Here is a 17,499-nt window from a genome sequence, read left to right on the forward strand (position 1 = left end):
GGATGATGAGAATTGCAGTCTGACAGAACTGGACTTGAGGCTGTGTGGATTTATGTGCCTACTGTGAATCTACTGTTGTGTTTGGTTTGTGATCACACTTATCAAGGTCAAGCTATTAATGAAACGTCACATACAGTGTGGGTCTCAGTGCTCACTGAGTGGCTGTCATGTTAGGTTTTCTCATACCGCTGTAAGCTTTCTGGGCAGAGATCACTTGAGTTCTGTATAGCACACAGCAGATTGTTGGTCTAAGCATTAAAGCATAAAATCCGAGTGAGGAACCTTTTTCAACCCGAGAGCCGCATTCCCTTCTGGGCAATCTTCTGAGGAGCCACATGTCAGTGGTGGGCAGAGCCAGAGGTAAGAGTGGGTGAAGCAACGAATGTGAATTTTACCTTTGTACAGCAGGCTAGTTTCTGCAGACACTCACACACTCCTCTCTGTCCTCTATTCAGACAAAACGTAAATGTACTGCCTTCAAGTTGATCCCGACTTATGGCGATCCTATGAATAGGGTTTTCATGAGGCTGAGAGGCAGTGACTGGCCCAAGGTCACCCAGTGAGCTTCATGGCTATGTGGGGATTCGAACCCTGGTCTCCCGGGTCATAGTCCACCTTAACCACTACACCAGACTGGCTCTCACCTATTCAGACAAGCGAGAAGCACTATCAGAGTTCAAAGACATATTCTGTCCAGACAAAAATATTCAAAGGGTGTGAAGCAGGGCCAGTGATGGGTTGGCCTGGGAGGATGTATTGCCTGGAAAGAGTCCAGAGGGCCTGTCAGAGGGGTCCAAAGGGCCTGATGTTCACCACCCCTGCATTAGTTAGTAGTCATGCCAAGCTGATAAGGCTTTCTCTTTCCTTTATCTACCCTTCTGTCTCGCATTTCTTTCGCTCTCGGTGTTGTTAGCTTTTATTTATTTTAACATTTTTATTTTATTTTCAGGCCAACCCTCCCCAGGTAGCTAAAAAAACCCACCAGTATTTAAAAACCACACTAAAACACTAAAACATAAAATAAACAGCCAAACAACTTAATTAAACTATAAACATAGCAATAGCTAGGAACCAGCAAAATAAAACTTAGCAGAAATTACTTAAAACAACAACAAAATAAGCTAGCATAATTCAACAAAAGAGCCTGAAGGGGGAAAAAAATCTCAGATTCTGAAAAAGAACAACAAAGCTCTCTTAAATAAAAGCCACCTTGGCCCAACATCAGAAGCCAAAGAGGGAGGGCAGGGGAAACTTTCACGGGGAGGGCAGTGGCGGGTGGTGCCCTTTGGGTCTGGTAGGGCAGAAAGCAGGGAGGCCAGGCAGTACATGGAGCCAGAGCCAATGACAAGCAGAGCCACCAAATTCTAGTGCTGCTCCCATCCTCCTCCGTGCTGAGTTCTACAAGGGGCAACACTGAGACTCAGGAGGAGGCAGTGCTACTCCCTGGACTGGTTGAAAGGAAGAAGGCAGGCAGATGGGGGTGGGCTGAGGGCAGGCTGAAGTTGGTGGGGCAGGGCCTCATGTGCCCTAATGGACTCACCTCCCCTGCAGGAGGGAGATCTAAGGACTTGGTACCATGGTTGAAAAGGATTTGTACTAGATAGCTCATGGGGGTGGGGTGGGGGTGGAAACAGTGTCTGATTTTTGCATCAATATGCTATGGCAAGGGGATCTGATTCCTCCCTCCTTCCCACCTCAATCCCATGTTCTGTTGCCCCAGGCACTTTTCTCCCAGCCTGGCTCCAGTAACAAAAATGGACCATGGGAAGGTAAGTAAGCTGAAGTTGTCATGGAGAGTTCTTGGTGGAGTGATCAGGAGAAGGAAGAGAAGGACTGGGATCCTGGGGAGGGACCTAGTGGGCTGCACTAGGAGGGGGCTGAAACAGGAGACAGCTTCAGCAGTTTAGACACTGACAGCTCCACCCCCTCAGTTTGATTTATAGCTGAAGAAGTGCTGTCTGACAATGAACCGGCCTCTGTCTCGCCTCTCAGCCCTGCCTTGTCACTTGAACCATCACTTGCGCCTCATTCAGAGGAGGAGGAATCAGAGGTTCAAACAGAGGCGGTGTCAGAGGAGGATCTGGCTGAAGTGCCTCCATCCCCATCTGGCAGATGTGCAGGGGTGAGTAGTTAGTGCCTGCTTTTCAACTGTTCATAGGAGTGCCCGCTTGCTGACCCAGTCCTATTCAGAGAAACCTTCCCCACAAAAATAGAAAGTCTTTTCTGAGCCAACTTAAAGGGTCTCGAGGGGGGTGTTCAATTGCTGAGACAACGCCTTAGCATGAGTAGTCATGTCTAATTATGCTATGCATCATTGCAGAGTCCTGCGTAACCTATAAGCTGATCTATGAAACACTCTAAGCTGAGATTCCACATTAAACATAATGGAGAAAAACATACCAGGGAATCTGAGTCTGGATCCAAAAAGGTTGGCCAAGACAGAAGCAAGGATTCAGGTACAGTCACCTGTGTGCTCTTCTTTTTGATGTAACAAAACCTCTCTGTCTCTGTCTCTGTCTGTCTCTGTCTGTTTCTCTCTCATACACTCATACATTTGGAAGGGCCACAGTTCAGTAGCAGAGCACGTTTTGCATGCAGAAGGTTCCCAGCTTCAAACCAGGAAAGGACCCCTGTCAGAAACCCTAGATAACTGCTGTCAGTGAATATAGACGATACCGAGTTGGATGGACCAAATGATCAGACGTCCTACATTCCTATCAGCTGCACTGGCCATAGTGCAGTGGTTGAGCACATGCTTTATTTGCCAGAGGCTCCAGGTTCAGTCCCTGGGATCTTCAGGTAGAGCTGGGAAAGATTTCTGTCTGAAGCCCTGGAGAGCTGTTGGCAGTCAGTAGTGTAGGGCAATAGTGACCTAGACGGGCCAATGTTCTAACTCCATATAAGGGAGCTACCCCTGCTTCAGATTGGATAGGGCAGACATGTGAATAATTACATTTGGCTGGCTGTCGACCCCAACACAGCTAATTTGGCCTGATGATGATGTCCCACTTCAGTGCCACAGCCTTCAGACTGTCAACTGGTGGCAGCAATGAGGAGGGTTCTTTCTGTGTCAACACCTTTCTTGTGAAATTTCTGCCCCAAGACAGACTTGTATAGCTCATTCCACCCAGGCAATTAGGAAAGCAGCTAATTTCAGAAAGTGCTTGGCACTGAACTATTGGAATTATTTTATTTAAAAGATTCGTGAGATTTTATTGTCTTTTGTTTTTGCTGTTAGTGTTTTGGACTGTTGATTAAAAAAAAAGAAACAACTGATTTGGGCCTCACTGCACTGAACTGTATTTTTTTCCCCAAATGTTTTTCATTAGACATCTTTAGACCTCCTTTTGGGAACCTAACCAGGGATGGAAAAGCGAGTGACAGAAATGTGCAAGCCACATTGGGGAATCATTTTTCAAAATAGTGGACTCATAAATATCTATCCACATCCCCGTCATTCCACACTCCAAGGTTGCTTTGGCAAGTAGGCTATGCCCGAAGATTGGCAGCTACAAATCATTGCTGTGGCTCCCAAAGATCCAGTTGCAGTAAAATTGGGGCACATGCATGCACCTTGCCAAGAGGTGCAGCAGACAAATGGAGCCTAATTAGAGAGTGATTTGTATATTGCAGAGAAGGAACTAGACAGCTTGATGAAGGGGGTCTGGAATGCCTGCCTAAAGTGAGCAAGCAGTTACTGGGCTGGGAGGTTGATGCACAAAGTTAATAGCACTGTTGCCCTCCTCTCCCCATTTAACCCTTCTCTCTAGAACTCATTCTGCAAATCTATCAGTAGTAGATGTATGGAGTTATGAACGAAACACTGCAGCACATAGAATGCAGTTCTATGTTTAAAAGTCCCTTCCCGAGACATGTTCTTGTTTGATTCTCATTGTATGTCCACACTTACTGTGACATTAACCCACATGATGCATTTATAGTAACACGTTATGGTTATATGCCTTTTGAAACTACAAACAGTTAATTACAGGACCTTGTTGAGAGGGCATCCAGCTTCCTCACATGTATCACATCCAGACCATAGTGCAGATTCAGTGCAGGAGGATAGAGGGACAATGCTATTCAGAAGGAAAAAGCCACCCAAGAAGCTTGATTTGTGATCAGACATATCAGATATCTGTACCTTTTGCACTTATTCACAAATAATTTCATAGGTGGGGGAGAGGATTGTTATACATCTGAGTCTGAGTCTGCCCAGTAGTGCAATCCTATGAGTGTTTGCTCACTAGTAAACCCCACTGAATTCAATAGGACTTTCCCAACTTAGTGTTTATAGCATTGTAGCCTAAGAGAATCAGCAGGTATATTTCACTTAGGAACTGCTTATGCTGAATCTGTGCTTTTACCATGTCAACTAGTTTTATACAGTGGCCTTATTCACATGGTGAGCTAAACTATGATTTACTGGGATTGCTCCAGAGAGGAGCTTGTAGCCACTTTGCTCCTCCCTGATCCCTTTTGCTCCTGTGCTGTGATGTGCTGAGCTAAGCCAACAGGCTTAGCATGTGTTTGGAACCCAGGCCTGACAACAAACCTTGGCTTACAATTTGCTGTCAATGAGGAGAGAGTCACTAGGAAAGCCAACACGTGTGCCAGGTTCTAAAAGAATAGGAAGATACCCTTACTTAAGCAGGGTTAGCTTTTAAATTATTAGCAGGGCAATCTTACATTTCTCCCCCAAGCTTTCTATCTAGGCAATGCAAATATGCCAAATATGTCCTGTTAAAGTTGTCATGCCATTTGGCTCAGCAAACAGTTGTGTTAGGAATATGGCTTGGTAAAGAAAGCAGGCCTGTTCCACTGGCCAAGGAGGTCTGGGAAATACAAGCAAAGTGCCACAATTTATTGACTGATTGATTAGTTACATTTATATCCATCTCTCCCTCCCTTCCCAAAAGGTGTCCAGTAGCTGATTCAGTAACATGGAGACTGTCCTGTCTGGAGCTGTTAATGGCACCTATATGCATATGGTCCCTCGCCTTCTCTCTAGAAGGGGAAAACGATGGTTTGCCGGTGACTTTATATTTGGAGAACATGAATGAGATATTTCCTTCCTAACCCTGTGTGGTTCTGATGCGCAATAGCAAGGTATTTGAAGAGACAGACGGGATAGGTCTCCAACTCAATGTGCCCTCCTCCAACTTTTTGCAGTTCTCAACCATGCCATGGTTAAGGTTTGTTTTCCAAGAGTTTAGAATTCTCAGGATAACACAGATCAAAGGAAGAATCTGTGGGGCAAAGAACAAAGAGGGCAAGCAATCTCTGCCTCACAGGGAGGATGCAGGCAGTGCCAGGTTTGCCATGCTGATAGATATGTCGGGGAGGTACTGACTGGCAATTCACCTGTAAGAACAAGGGGCAATAGCCTGGAATTTAATAAAACCTCTCCACTCAGCATACATCACCTCCCACCAGCAGCATGATTTAAGGGATGTTTAGACAGCCCTGACTTGTCTTTAATCACAGTGGGAGAGGCAGGTGTACTAAGATTTAATGGGCAGGGGGGAATGCAATCATGCCTTCCCTCAGCCTCCACCCTTTGCATGCCTGAGGCTTCTTGGCATCACATTGCAGGTGACACACATGGAGGGCCAATGCTGTGTTTGTGTGTGTGTGCTCACCCCTCTCCCGCAGAACAGGCAAGCTACACCAATATCTCTGTCACTTTCGAGAGGAGTCCAAATTCTTGTTAGAAGGCTTTTAATGACATAAGAAGAGCCTGCTGGATTGGCCAATGGCCCATCCAGTCCAGCACCCTGTTCCCAGAGTGGCCAATCAGTTGCCCGTGGGAAGCCCACAAGCCGGACCTGAGTGCAGCACTCTCCCCTCCTGCAGTTTTCAGCAGAGCTTGGAAAAGTTACTTTTTTGAACTACAACTCCCATCAGCCCAATCCAGTGGCCATGCTGGCTGGGGCTGATGGGATTTGTAGTTCAAAAAAGTAACTTTTCCAAGCTCTGGTTTTCAGCAACTGGTATTCAGAACCATACTGCCTCCAACTATAAAGGCAACAAAAACTCTTTGTGATAGGAAGACAGGAGACTGCCTTATCCCGAGACAGACCTCTGGCCCATCTAGCTCATTATTGTTCACACTGACTGGCAGCTCGCAGGGTTTCAGACAGGGGACACTCCCAGCCCTACCTGGAGATGCCAGGGATTGAACCTGGGGCCTTCTACGTGCAAAGCAGATGCTCCACTACTGAGCTACAACCTTTCTCTTTAGGAAGTCTACAAATGATCTCCTTGTCATCCTTCCTAGAGGCATCTGGTTGGCTACTGCGAGAAACAAGAACCTGTTTTGGTCTGACCCAGCAAGGCTGTTCTCATGTTTATGTTATTATCTACAGTTATGTTCTTATTATATATCCTTGAAACAGATGGCAGTAGCCCGGTTTGCTCTTTTCAGCAGAGCCCAGGTTATGTATGCTTGTATTTACAATACACACATACACATTGTGATATATAGCATCTCCCAAAGAAAGAAGAGGAGGATTATTTCTACATATTTAATTGGGGTCTTGGGTTGGAATAGGAAAGTGGGCATGATTCACTCCTTAACTGTAACTACAGGTCAATAAAGAGAACATGTTGGTGTTATAACAGGGATTCTTTAGATGGCTCAAGAGCATACAGTTGAGCCTGGAGGAATCAGGGCAAGCTGCAAAACCATGCGGTCTCCTTAAAAGCAAGGTGACCAAGTGTGAAACAACCCTAGAGAGAACTGGAACAAAGTATATTAACAAACAACTGGACATCTCATCTCATTGACTCTAATTAGCCCTGTTTACCATGGGCAGTCTCTTTCTTCTGCTACTTGTCCTTGATAAATTTCTCTCCCTATTTTGTCCCAATTTTTTCCTCCTTTTGGGTGATTTGGTAGATGCCTTCCAAAAAAAAAAAAGCTCCAATGCACGTACACTGGAGAGCAATATTTTCTTTTCTCACTCTACCCCAACAATTGCTATCCAGGTGGTAACAGTTGCTGAATGTCTCTGGGTACAACTACATTTTTCAGTACAGCCAAATCCATTGTGAGATTAAAACATTCTACTATTTTTTTATTTTTTTGTGGGAAAAGGGATATACATATTCATGATCACTTGACTAAAGGGAACGTTTCAGAAGCTGTTGCTGAGGACAGGCTTTTGTGAAGGAAACGAAGACACCCTGTAAGGCAGAAGGAAGAGCCTTTTGCAGTGCATAAGTGTGGGAATGTTCATACACTGATGCCTCCTGCAAGATAGTATCGCCCTAAGATTGGCCGCTTGGGCAGGAGAGGGTTAATGGAGTGAGAACTATAGTTGTGGTCATGGCTCTGGCAAAGCTGGCAAGCATCCTCATGGCTGGGGACATTTCAGGGAAATTACCCACAATGGTGAAGAAATAGCTCCTGAAAACTCCTCTGGAAGATGACACAGAAGGGTAAGCTTCCCCCCCCCCAGCCCCTTTAGGAAGATATTGAGCAAAACCACGGGTCCCTCTAGCACAGTATCGTCTACACAGACCGGCAGCTGCTCTCCAGGATTTCAGAGAGGGGTCTCTCCCAGCCCTACCAGGTGATGCTGGGGGATGAACTTGGGACTGTCTTGCTTGCCCACTGAGCCAAGGTCCTCCCCATCCTTCAGCTAAGGATGAATGAGGTGATCTCTGGGCCTGTGAAGGGAACATGCTGCCGTTCTGAATCAAAGGCAGGGAAGGAGAGAGTGGAGACCTGGCCTTGCTAAGCTTCTGGAGAGCTACTTATTTCTAGAGACCTGAGATGGGAGCGATGGACGTGGAGTGTCTGTTGCATCTTTTAGGTTGTGCCTCCACCTGTGCTCAACCTATGTAAGTGTGCTGAAATGTTTCAAAACACCAACAAGCCGCCTTTCAGTAACCTTTTCAAAATGAAGCCAAACCTGGGCGAGCACTGTGCCTCGAGAACTTATCACCACTGAGAGAAACAGGGGGAGCATAAGGACTCGTTCACACGGCGAGTTAATGTGAGCTTTGTGCTACATGAACCCCCATTTAATTTGCAGGGTTCAGATGACGTTGCAGGCAAAGAGAAGCTAGGATGCCATTTTTCCCTTTAAATCGTCATTAAACCAATCTGGGATAATTCAAAAAGTGAAGCAAAAAACATCTCCACTTTGTAGTGTTACTCCCATGTAGATGCTTTGCTCTGATGGGGGGTGGATCCTCACTTTCACATACTACCCTTTCTACGCCCACTAAACTCTCCATGAATTCCGTTTTGTTCCGTCAGCTTAACAAGTACCTTCCGACTGACTGTTCCTGAACTGCTGCAGCCCTGCCTTCTTTCTTCCCTTTCTCCCCCAGTAAACTGCCTTCCTTCACTCCTGTTTTTTCTTTTTTAAACTTCGGCACAGTTCAGACTCTTTCCACCCAAACTCCCTCAGGCTTTGCAAAAGTGAGCTAACCTACCCCCACAACTTCCCTGCACAGGACCGCCAATCTGCAGGGAGTGAATGTTGGGCTGCGAAGCATGTGGCGGCAGCAGCAATACCCTGGCGTGATAGAAACGGGGCAGGCCAGGGTGCATAATGTGTTCCGCTGAAATCAGTTTTATGACCCAGGCTAACAACTTTGACAGCTGCACACAAGGCGCTGCTTTTCCCTTCCAGTTTGCTGCATGCCACCCCAGCAGAGGGGGAAAGGAGCAACTCCAGGGATAGCCTGAGCCACCTTCACATCTCCCCCAAACCTACCCGCCAATTACCAACAATGTGACAGGCACAGTCTCTCTCTCTCTCTCTCTCTCTCTCTCTCTCTCTCTCTCTCTCTCACACACACACACACACACACACACACACACACACACACTCTGTCTCTGAGTAGCTAATTAAAAAAAAGGAAGAAAGGGTTTGACTAGGAATAAGAGGGAGGGTCTAGTAAGTGTCATGTCAATTTCACACTGAGGCACTCTCCTGGCTTCAGCCTTGAAGCCTGAACAGTCATGGAGATTGCAAATTGTTTTTTCAAGGCAAGGGGAAAAATTTACTCTGAATAAAAAGAGACCTCGGAGAAAGGGGGGCAGATAACCCCACTTCTTTTTAACTGCCAAACTTCCAGAAGCAGTTGGGGTCAGGAGGTAGTTGAAATACTGCGCAGGTGAAGAACTTTTGTACATGCCCAGTAACTGCAACCAAAGGGAGTAAGGTAAAGGTAAAGGTGTCCCCACACTTGATAGTGCGAGTCGTTTCAGACTCTTAGGGTGACGTCTTGCAATGTTTACAAGGCAGACCGTATATATGGGGTGGGATTGCCAGTTCCATCCCCGGCATTTTCTTTACCACCCTTGGGTACTCATTTTACCGACCACAGATGGATGGATGGAAGGCTGAGTGGACCTCAACCCCTTTTACCAGAGATTCGACTTCCTCCTTCCGTTGGAATCGAACTCCGGCCATGAGCAGAGCTTCGACTGCGTTACCACCGCTTACCACTCTGCGCCATGGAGGATCTTTACCAGAGGGAGTATACATGTAAAATTAGAGAGTGGGGCCAAAAGGAAACAGTGGTACTAAACCTTTCCAGATGAACGTGAACTAGTGTGAATGCAAAACAGCAGATTGGAAGGTTGGAAGTGTGTGAACCTTAAAAATCTATCACGATGGAAAAAGCTGCATCTTTAATACGAAGTTTAGCTCCCATGTGAACCAGCCCTAACAGTATAAATACATAAATATGGCCCTATTTTCTGCAAAATGTTGGAGGGTGTGTGCCATCTCCCCATGTCTGTTTCACACACAAACTCTTTTTGTAGCACAGGACAGATCTTTGTGAGTAAATCTATTTCAAACAATCTTGAGGATATAGCCATTTTGTTCCTAGATACAAGTAAAGCTGATTTTGCAAGAAAAGGACCTCTCTCTCCCTTTTTCTATCCAACTGACAATCGCATTAGGAAGAACATTCCTAGGGTAACATTGCCCTCTTGTGTTCAGAGTGAAGTTTTGCAACCAAGTCTTTCCATATGCTACAATGGGAATTTTCATTGGCAGACTCTAGGAAGGAAATCAGTGCAGTACATCAACCAGTGCACAGTGCCATAAACCCAGAAACTAGCGGCAGAAGTTTAGGGTTGTTGTCTTTGTCAGAAGAAAGCTGACACTAATTTAAGAGATTCCATTGTGCAAAACGATGTATAATGTATTTTTACTTTTCAGATATTAATATTGACATGGCTGAACTCTAGTGGGAAACGGCATTTTACTTAACCTAAAGAGCCAGTGTTTGTTAACCATTATGAAGCCATGGCCTAATCCAAGCTATCTTTCTCTCTCTACCACCTGATTGCAGGGAGGGAGTGCTCATCCTAAACCGGTGCCTGGAGGCTGTGAAGGGCTGGATGTGGGCTAACAAACTGAAACTTAATCGAGACAAGACGGAAGTACTGCTGGTCAAGGGAAAAACTGCGTCAGAGATGGGGTTGCAACCTGTTCTGGATGGGGTTGCACTCCTCTTGAAGGAGCAGGTCCTCAATTTGGGAGTCCTCCTGGATCCTGCCCTGCTGCTTGAATATCAGGTGGCTGCGGTAGCCAGGAGTGCTTTTGGCCATCTCAAACTGGTCTACCAGCTGCTTCCGTTCCTGGAGGCAGTTGACTTGGCCACAGTGACACATGCATTAGTGACATTGAGGCTTGATTACTGTAACATACTCTATGTGGGGCTGCCTTTGAAAACGGTTTGGAAATTGCAGTTGATTCAAAATGCAGCAGCCAGAATGTTAACTGGAGCACGGCACAGGGACCATATCACCCCTGTGCTTTATCGACTCTTCTGGCTCCCAATTTGTTTTCGGACCCAATTCAAAGTGCTGGTTCTGACTTTTAAAATCCTAAACGGCCTTGGACCAACGTACCTGAGGGACCGCTTATGCCCATATGTAGCTGCCTGGGATTTAAGATCATCTGCCTCTGGTCTCCTCTGCATGCCTGGAATAAAAGATGTTAATTGACATGCATGGAGGAGAGAGCTTTTTCAGCTGTGGCCCCAAGCTTTGGAATACCCTACCCCAAGAAGTCCACTCTGCTCCCTCCCTGTTGGTTTTCCGGAGACTTCTGAAAACGATCTTGTTCCAGAGAGCCTTTGGGAGGGACTGAAGGTAGAGCCTGACACTGATTTTATGCCTTCTACATTAAATTTTACCTTTGTAGTCCCCTTTAGTACCACCCCCTATATAACATACCATATATGTGTGTGTGTGTGTGTGTGTGTGTATATATATATATATACATTGTATTTTATGTATTTTAATTTATTTTAATGTTTTTGTGATTTTGCTGTTTACAGTTTTATTATGTATGTGTTTGATTTTATTTTTGTAAGCCGCCCTGAGTGCCCTATTATAGGGTAGAAGGGTGGGATAGAAATATTTTAAATAAATAAATAAATAAATGAATAAATATTACTTCCCCTCCCCAGTCTAGAAACCTCACTGGATAAAGCCACCCTGCCCATACCCTCATTTTATCAGCTTACCTCCTACATCAGTAGAAGTGATGTCCCTTGCACATATGCCTTTAACAGCTACATGGTAGGCAGAACTTCAACAGGTGAAACTTTTCTCATCACCCAAGAATGTTGGGGAAGCTATACCTGTTGAATTCCTGGTTGTTATTAATCTGTTAGGCACATGGACCCTGCCAGAAAAAGGCAACTGTCAGACAGTTGTACCATCATTGCTTCCTTTCAGTGAGCCAGAGATGTTGTGATTGTAGGTAACACATGCAGCATTCGTTTGTGCCCCCTGTACTTCAAAACTGGTAACAGGACAGCACTCTCTACCGTGTCTAGGGCTAGCAGGCCAGTTTGGATGGCTATGGCACATACCTCTCTGTTTACCAGCAGAGGGGAAAGCCTCAGAAAGAACAGGCAGAATGGCTGCCTTTGCCACCCGCCCATCATCTGCTCTCTCAGGCTGCCGCCTCATTCTGCCTAATGTCAGGGCTAGCCTCTGAGTCTCTCCAGCCTCTGCCTGTCTAATTCTGCACTCCCATTCCAAGGTAATAGTCCCACAGGGCTTTTTAAAATGGACATTTAATAAGTCTTGCTTAATCAGGAAACATGAGGTGACAGTTCTCATCCCTAAAATTCAGGCACCAGAATAACAGAATGCCCAGTGGGGACGGTTTCCAGATCTCTATGTGTAAAAATATTTGAAATACAAAAATGAAGCTAAGAAGCGAAGAAAAATGAATAATAGGGGAAAGGTAACAACAGTTAGTGCAACCACTCTTACAAGTATCTTTCCTTTCGAAGCCTCCAGATGCATTCTCCACAGACCTGGAGTGTGCAAACATCTCCTCAGCACCGATGTAACACTTCAGTTTTACCTCAGGACTCATATGGTTGCAGTGGCAGTCGGTGGCTCCATGTCAGTGGGGCAGTGGAATCCGCTCTGGGTTTTTAGTCCAAACTTTCAAGGAGCTGTCCACGGTGCTTCAGCAACACTGTCAGTGAGATGCTGTCACCTTATTGTTTTCCCAACATTACTTATTTATTATTTTATTTATTAAATGTATATCCCGCCCTTCCTCCCCAAGAAGCCCAGCAGGGCAGCCGTTCCGGAGTTCCTTTTGACTCTTACTTCTGATAGAATTGACTTATAGAGCACATAACAGCCACAAGGGGGAGCCCTACCCATGTTTTTCTGGTTCAGTTTACCTCTTCTAAGGGCTAGTAATCCCACCCTTGTTTCTGCATTGGGAGCAACTGCATGATCTCATCACATCTAGCTGATGGTGCTGCATCATCTGCATCATCATCTTCCTCATCATCAGTTTATTTGCAAGCCACTTTTCTACAAGAAAGAATTACTCACCTTTAACAGATGCTGACCAGAATGAAGCAATGCCAAGGTAGTTAATCATGCAGAGAAGCAGCAGGCAGTCTCTTTCTTGGCATATACTTTGCACTCACTGAACCATGGCATACTTTTTCCATTCCACCACTTGACTAGTCTTACGGTTAGAGACAGAAATATGTAGGGTTTTAATGCTCTTTTTTCTCTCACAATCTCTCCCATTATCAGCAGTGCTGAGAACTCTCTGTTGGAGACCTCCATACCCCCACCCCAGTCAGAATTCCCAGGGTTGCCTCAGGAAAGGGATTAATGACTGTACCGATTTCCTGTAATGCGGTAGATAACATACCATTTGTTTTCCTCATAGACTTTCAGCAACTATACTGCCTATGCCTTCCTCAGCTACAGTAATAAAGCTACTTTACCTCTTTCTTAATGCCAGCCTGGTTAACTGAAAATTGTCAAGTATTTTGAAAACTGTGTGTTGGATCCCCTCAATTTTATCTTCTCTAGATTAAAAATCCCTTTAGCTTTTTCTCATATCACGTACATGGTCATATTTTTATGTCTAGGCTACATTGCTGCCCTTGGCTCCTTCTGGGAGGAAGGGCAGGATATAAATTTAATAAATAAAATAATAAAATAAAAAATAAATTGTTTGGCATCTTGCATGCACTTTTGATTGTTTTCATGATTACATGGTGATAGATGTTTTGATGATGAAATGGTATATAAATCCTGTTAAACAGCAATACAAAATAATATCCATTGACTATCGCTGAATAGGCCTGATGGATAGGAGGGCTTGGGGTAACACTGGAGCATTGCATCATTGCTGGGCCTGAACTTCAGCCCAGACCTATCACTGCCACTACTTCTGTGGTCCTAGAGGTGCCGGGAGGTCCAGATAGGATGGCCACTTATGCATCACCAAAAAAGAAAATGCATCCTCAAGAAAAAGGATATATATTTTTATCTGTGCAGGAGTTGTGTTGTGAATTGTATTGTTACTGAATTGTAACATGTATGCTGAATTGTATATTTGTTGTTTGTACATTGATTGACCACTGAAGAAGACTTTGTCGAAACGCATGTGGTCATATGTTTTGATATTGTATTTCAGGAATTGTTTTTGTATATACTGGCTATATTTACTTTTGCTCATTCAGCTATGACAGAAGTGTACATGTTATCCACAAGTTTTTAATTTTCTATAAAGTATCCACATTCATATCATATGCAGTTTTGAGTCAGATGTTTTGGTTTCCAACTCCTTGTTTTTCTATAATTGAAATACAATACTCCTTACCATAGGGAGGAAGACTGTGATCAGCAACTGAGCTGTGTGACTGCTAAGTCTGCTGTGCAGGTGCTAACTGTTGATGGGAAGTTTCAAGGCCCTTGCGCTCTCTTCCATTTTATGGTTCTTCTCCCCTCCTCAGAGGAGAGCACATCTGGGCTTAGAGCCAAGTTCTGGAAAGTCCACTCCTGCCATATTGCTGCTTTCTATAGCAGCAGCTTCCTCCCTTTGGGAGGAAAGGCAGGACAGAAATAGAATGAATGAATGAAGAGCATGAGAGGTCCTCCCCTCAGACTGGCCATGAGGGTTCTATATCACTCCAAGTAGCGTTGTAGGGTTCTGTTTTTGTGGAGCTAAATCTGTAGCTTAGGGATGGGAGAACCAGCTGTGGCCCTCCAGATGTTGCTGGACTCCAACTCCCATCAGCCTCAGCCAGCATGGCCAATGGACAGGAATGATGTAAGTTGTAATCCCAGCAATATCTGGAGGACCACAAGTTCCCCATCCCTGCTGTAGCTTCTGCACTACCGCTGTTGCCAGAGCAACTAGAGAGCACAGCTGGGACCTTCTGGATAGGAATTTCATGAAAGGTCTTAAAGTTGAGATGCAGCCCTCGGAAAAGGAATAAACCAGACTGAAGTTTCACACACATGAAACCCAAGTTCTCTGGTATGTGTGCCATTTAGATTGAATCAGATCATTAATGGATATTAAACAGTGTTTGAAAATGAAACACATTTAATACAAAGGGATTTAAGTATTTGTGAATAGTTTTTAATCCTTAATAAATACATGTAGAAATAATCAGCTATTAAATGAACATACAGGAATTGGTTGATTAACTCTTAATTAGAAGGGCAAGTCTTCTTCAATGTATCTATTATAACTCCTCTTTCAGTACTGGTTAATTATGCCACATTTGATTATAAAGGAGGAAAAACCTTATTATTACAGATTTTTCAGTTCTGTAATTGATGGGTATCTACAGCTAATTCAGTTGTTAAAGCCTTAATAAAAGTTTTAATTAATTATTCTATTAACATAAATAAAAGTCTACTGTAATCTCACAGAGGAGAATTTTTGAAAAGGTACTAATGGAGATTAAGCCGTCTTCTGCTGTTTCATTGCTTTTGCCAGTCTTCCACCAACTCCAGACTTCTTGGAGATTTAAGTTAATAAGAAGTAAGCTTTTTATTTTATTGTTTTAATGGCAAGTAACTTCTTACTAACAAAAGTGTGCTTTATTTGAGGTATCCACTACCTTGAGATAGCATTGTTAAGACTTCCGGGAAGGGTGACTTAGCCTGTGCCTGCTTTTGAGACGGGCTCCTGCCTCAAAAGAAGCTTATTCAGATATATCAGTCAGATTTTTTTTTTTTTGACTGATTAAACTTCTCCCGGGTAGGGAGAAACGAAGAGATTAACCTCAAAGCCTATTTTTGTTGGGACGACCAGATCTCATTAATTTATGGGACGAGGTCCAGCCGACGAAGGTGGGACGGATTTTCAACAACAAGCTCTATCTGATAAAGCGAACGTTCATCTTATCTTCTAAGAGAGAACGCACTAACAGGCAAGCACCCTTCTTTCTATATTTTTCTTTTACTTGACTTAAATTGTTGCTGTTTAAAAGAGATTTGCCAGATTGATCGGTTTTTGACATCTCACTGGGGAGCCATAACTTCTCTCTGCTACTCACTAATTAATAGCTTATCTCTGTTTTTGTTGCAAAAAGCTGTCCTGGATTTGCATTCTAAAGATATACACAGAAGAGGGATTTCTATTCCAGATTTTTATTTTGAAGAATATTATATTGTCTGAGACTACTCTCTTTTTGGTCTATTTTATTTTGACGAATCTGTTTTCTGACGACCGCCATTAATTGTTTCGATCCTGGGAACTGCATTTTGTTTACTTAAGCATGGAGAGATAAGGCTGTCTGCTCTGTTTATACTGTGATGTCACCAAGTTTGGAGTATTAACCCAATTGTTGCTGAAATAAGAAGTGGTTTTCCTATATTTTTCTTTTAAAATGGCAATTAAGAAAGTGGCTGAGAAGCTGGAAATAACTATGTTTCAGAAAATAATGGATGAGATTGAGATAACGAAACAAAACCTGCGACAGGGTTGTAAGGAGCTGAAAATTGAATTGAGTAAAATGAAGCAGGAGATTAAAGATATAGGGGTCCCTGTGAGAGAGGTGACCCTGGAAGGGGTCCCTGTGAGAGAGGAGACCCCGGAGATTGGAACAAACGTGGAACAGGAAAAAGATTTGGAGTCTATGGACTTTAGAAACAAAATCTATTGTTTGGAGATACAGGAGATTAAAGACATAGGGGTCCTTGTGAGAGAGGAGACCCTGGAGACTGGAACAGGGGTCCCTGTGAGAGAGGAGACCCTGGAGACTGGAACAGGGGTCCCTGTGAGAGAGGAGATCCCGGAGATTGGAACAAACGTGGAACAGGAACAAGATTTGGAGTCTATGGACTTTAGAAATAAAATCTATTGTTTGGAACTCAATGTTATCTCTGAAGAAATTAATGAAGATTCTAGAGATAAAGTTATTAATGGCATGGATAATCTTCTGGACTGGAATGATGTGATGGAGCCCAATATAGAGAAAATCTATGGAATTAACTGCAGCCATGTGACAATGGAAAAACTTTCAAGAGATGACCCAGTGTATTTTGAAAAAAAGAACAGAGATATGATTTTACAGCAGTATTTCAGCAACCTATTCAGAATGGATGGCAAGAAAATATTTGGGATAGAGGTAATTCCCATCAGACTCTTATTATATGACTATGGCTTTGACAGCAAGATTATTATGGAATACTGATAATGGAAGATTGGATACTGAAATTACTGGACTTAACAAGACTACTGAAGATGGAAGATGGAAAATGGAACTAATAGGGATAATAGAACAATGGCTACTGAAATTACTGAACCTAACAGATTCTGATGTGATGGATTAATTGAAATGTTTATTTTGACTATGGTTATGACAATAAGATTATCATAATTAGTAATGAGATGGATTAATCGATATGCTTATCTGGAAAAAAAAAATTGATAGATATATTTCTTAAAGAATTGAAACCTCTCTTTGACTTTTTGTGGAAAGAATAAAGTAATGTTTATGAGATTTGATGATTAAGTAAGATAACTACTGGAGGAAAGTGATTTTATAATATGACTTAAGAGACAGGATTGTTATATATTATAGACTTATAACTGATTTGATCTTTGACAAATGGGAAGTCAATATTTTACTCTTTATTTTTTATTTTTGTTTTTTTTTTTCTTTTTTCTTTTTTTTTTTTTGTTTAACTATTTTTGATTTTGTTTTTTGTCTTTGAATGTT

At 43.4% G+C, this 17,499-nt stretch overlaps 1 long non-coding RNA gene across 1 annotated transcript; it reads left to right on the plus strand.

Moving 5' to 3' along the window:
- The first annotated feature begins 2,038 nt into the window (after window positions 1–2,038).
- Window positions 2,039–10,420, plus strand: LOC133382160 (uncharacterized). Its single transcript, XR_009761822.1, has 3 exons — window positions 2,039–2,122; window positions 2,321–2,456; window positions 10,327–10,420. It is a non-coding gene; the product is annotated as an uncharacterized LOC133382160 (long non-coding RNA).
- The last annotated feature ends 7,079 nt before the right edge of the window (window positions 10,421–17,499 follow it).

Source organism: Rhineura floridana, chromosome 3, assembly GCF_030035675.1.
Source record: "Rhineura floridana isolate rRhiFlo1 chromosome 3, rRhiFlo1.hap2, whole genome shotgun sequence".
Classification (NCBI taxonomy): domain Eukaryota; kingdom Metazoa; phylum Chordata; class Lepidosauria; order Squamata; family Rhineuridae; genus Rhineura; species Rhineura floridana.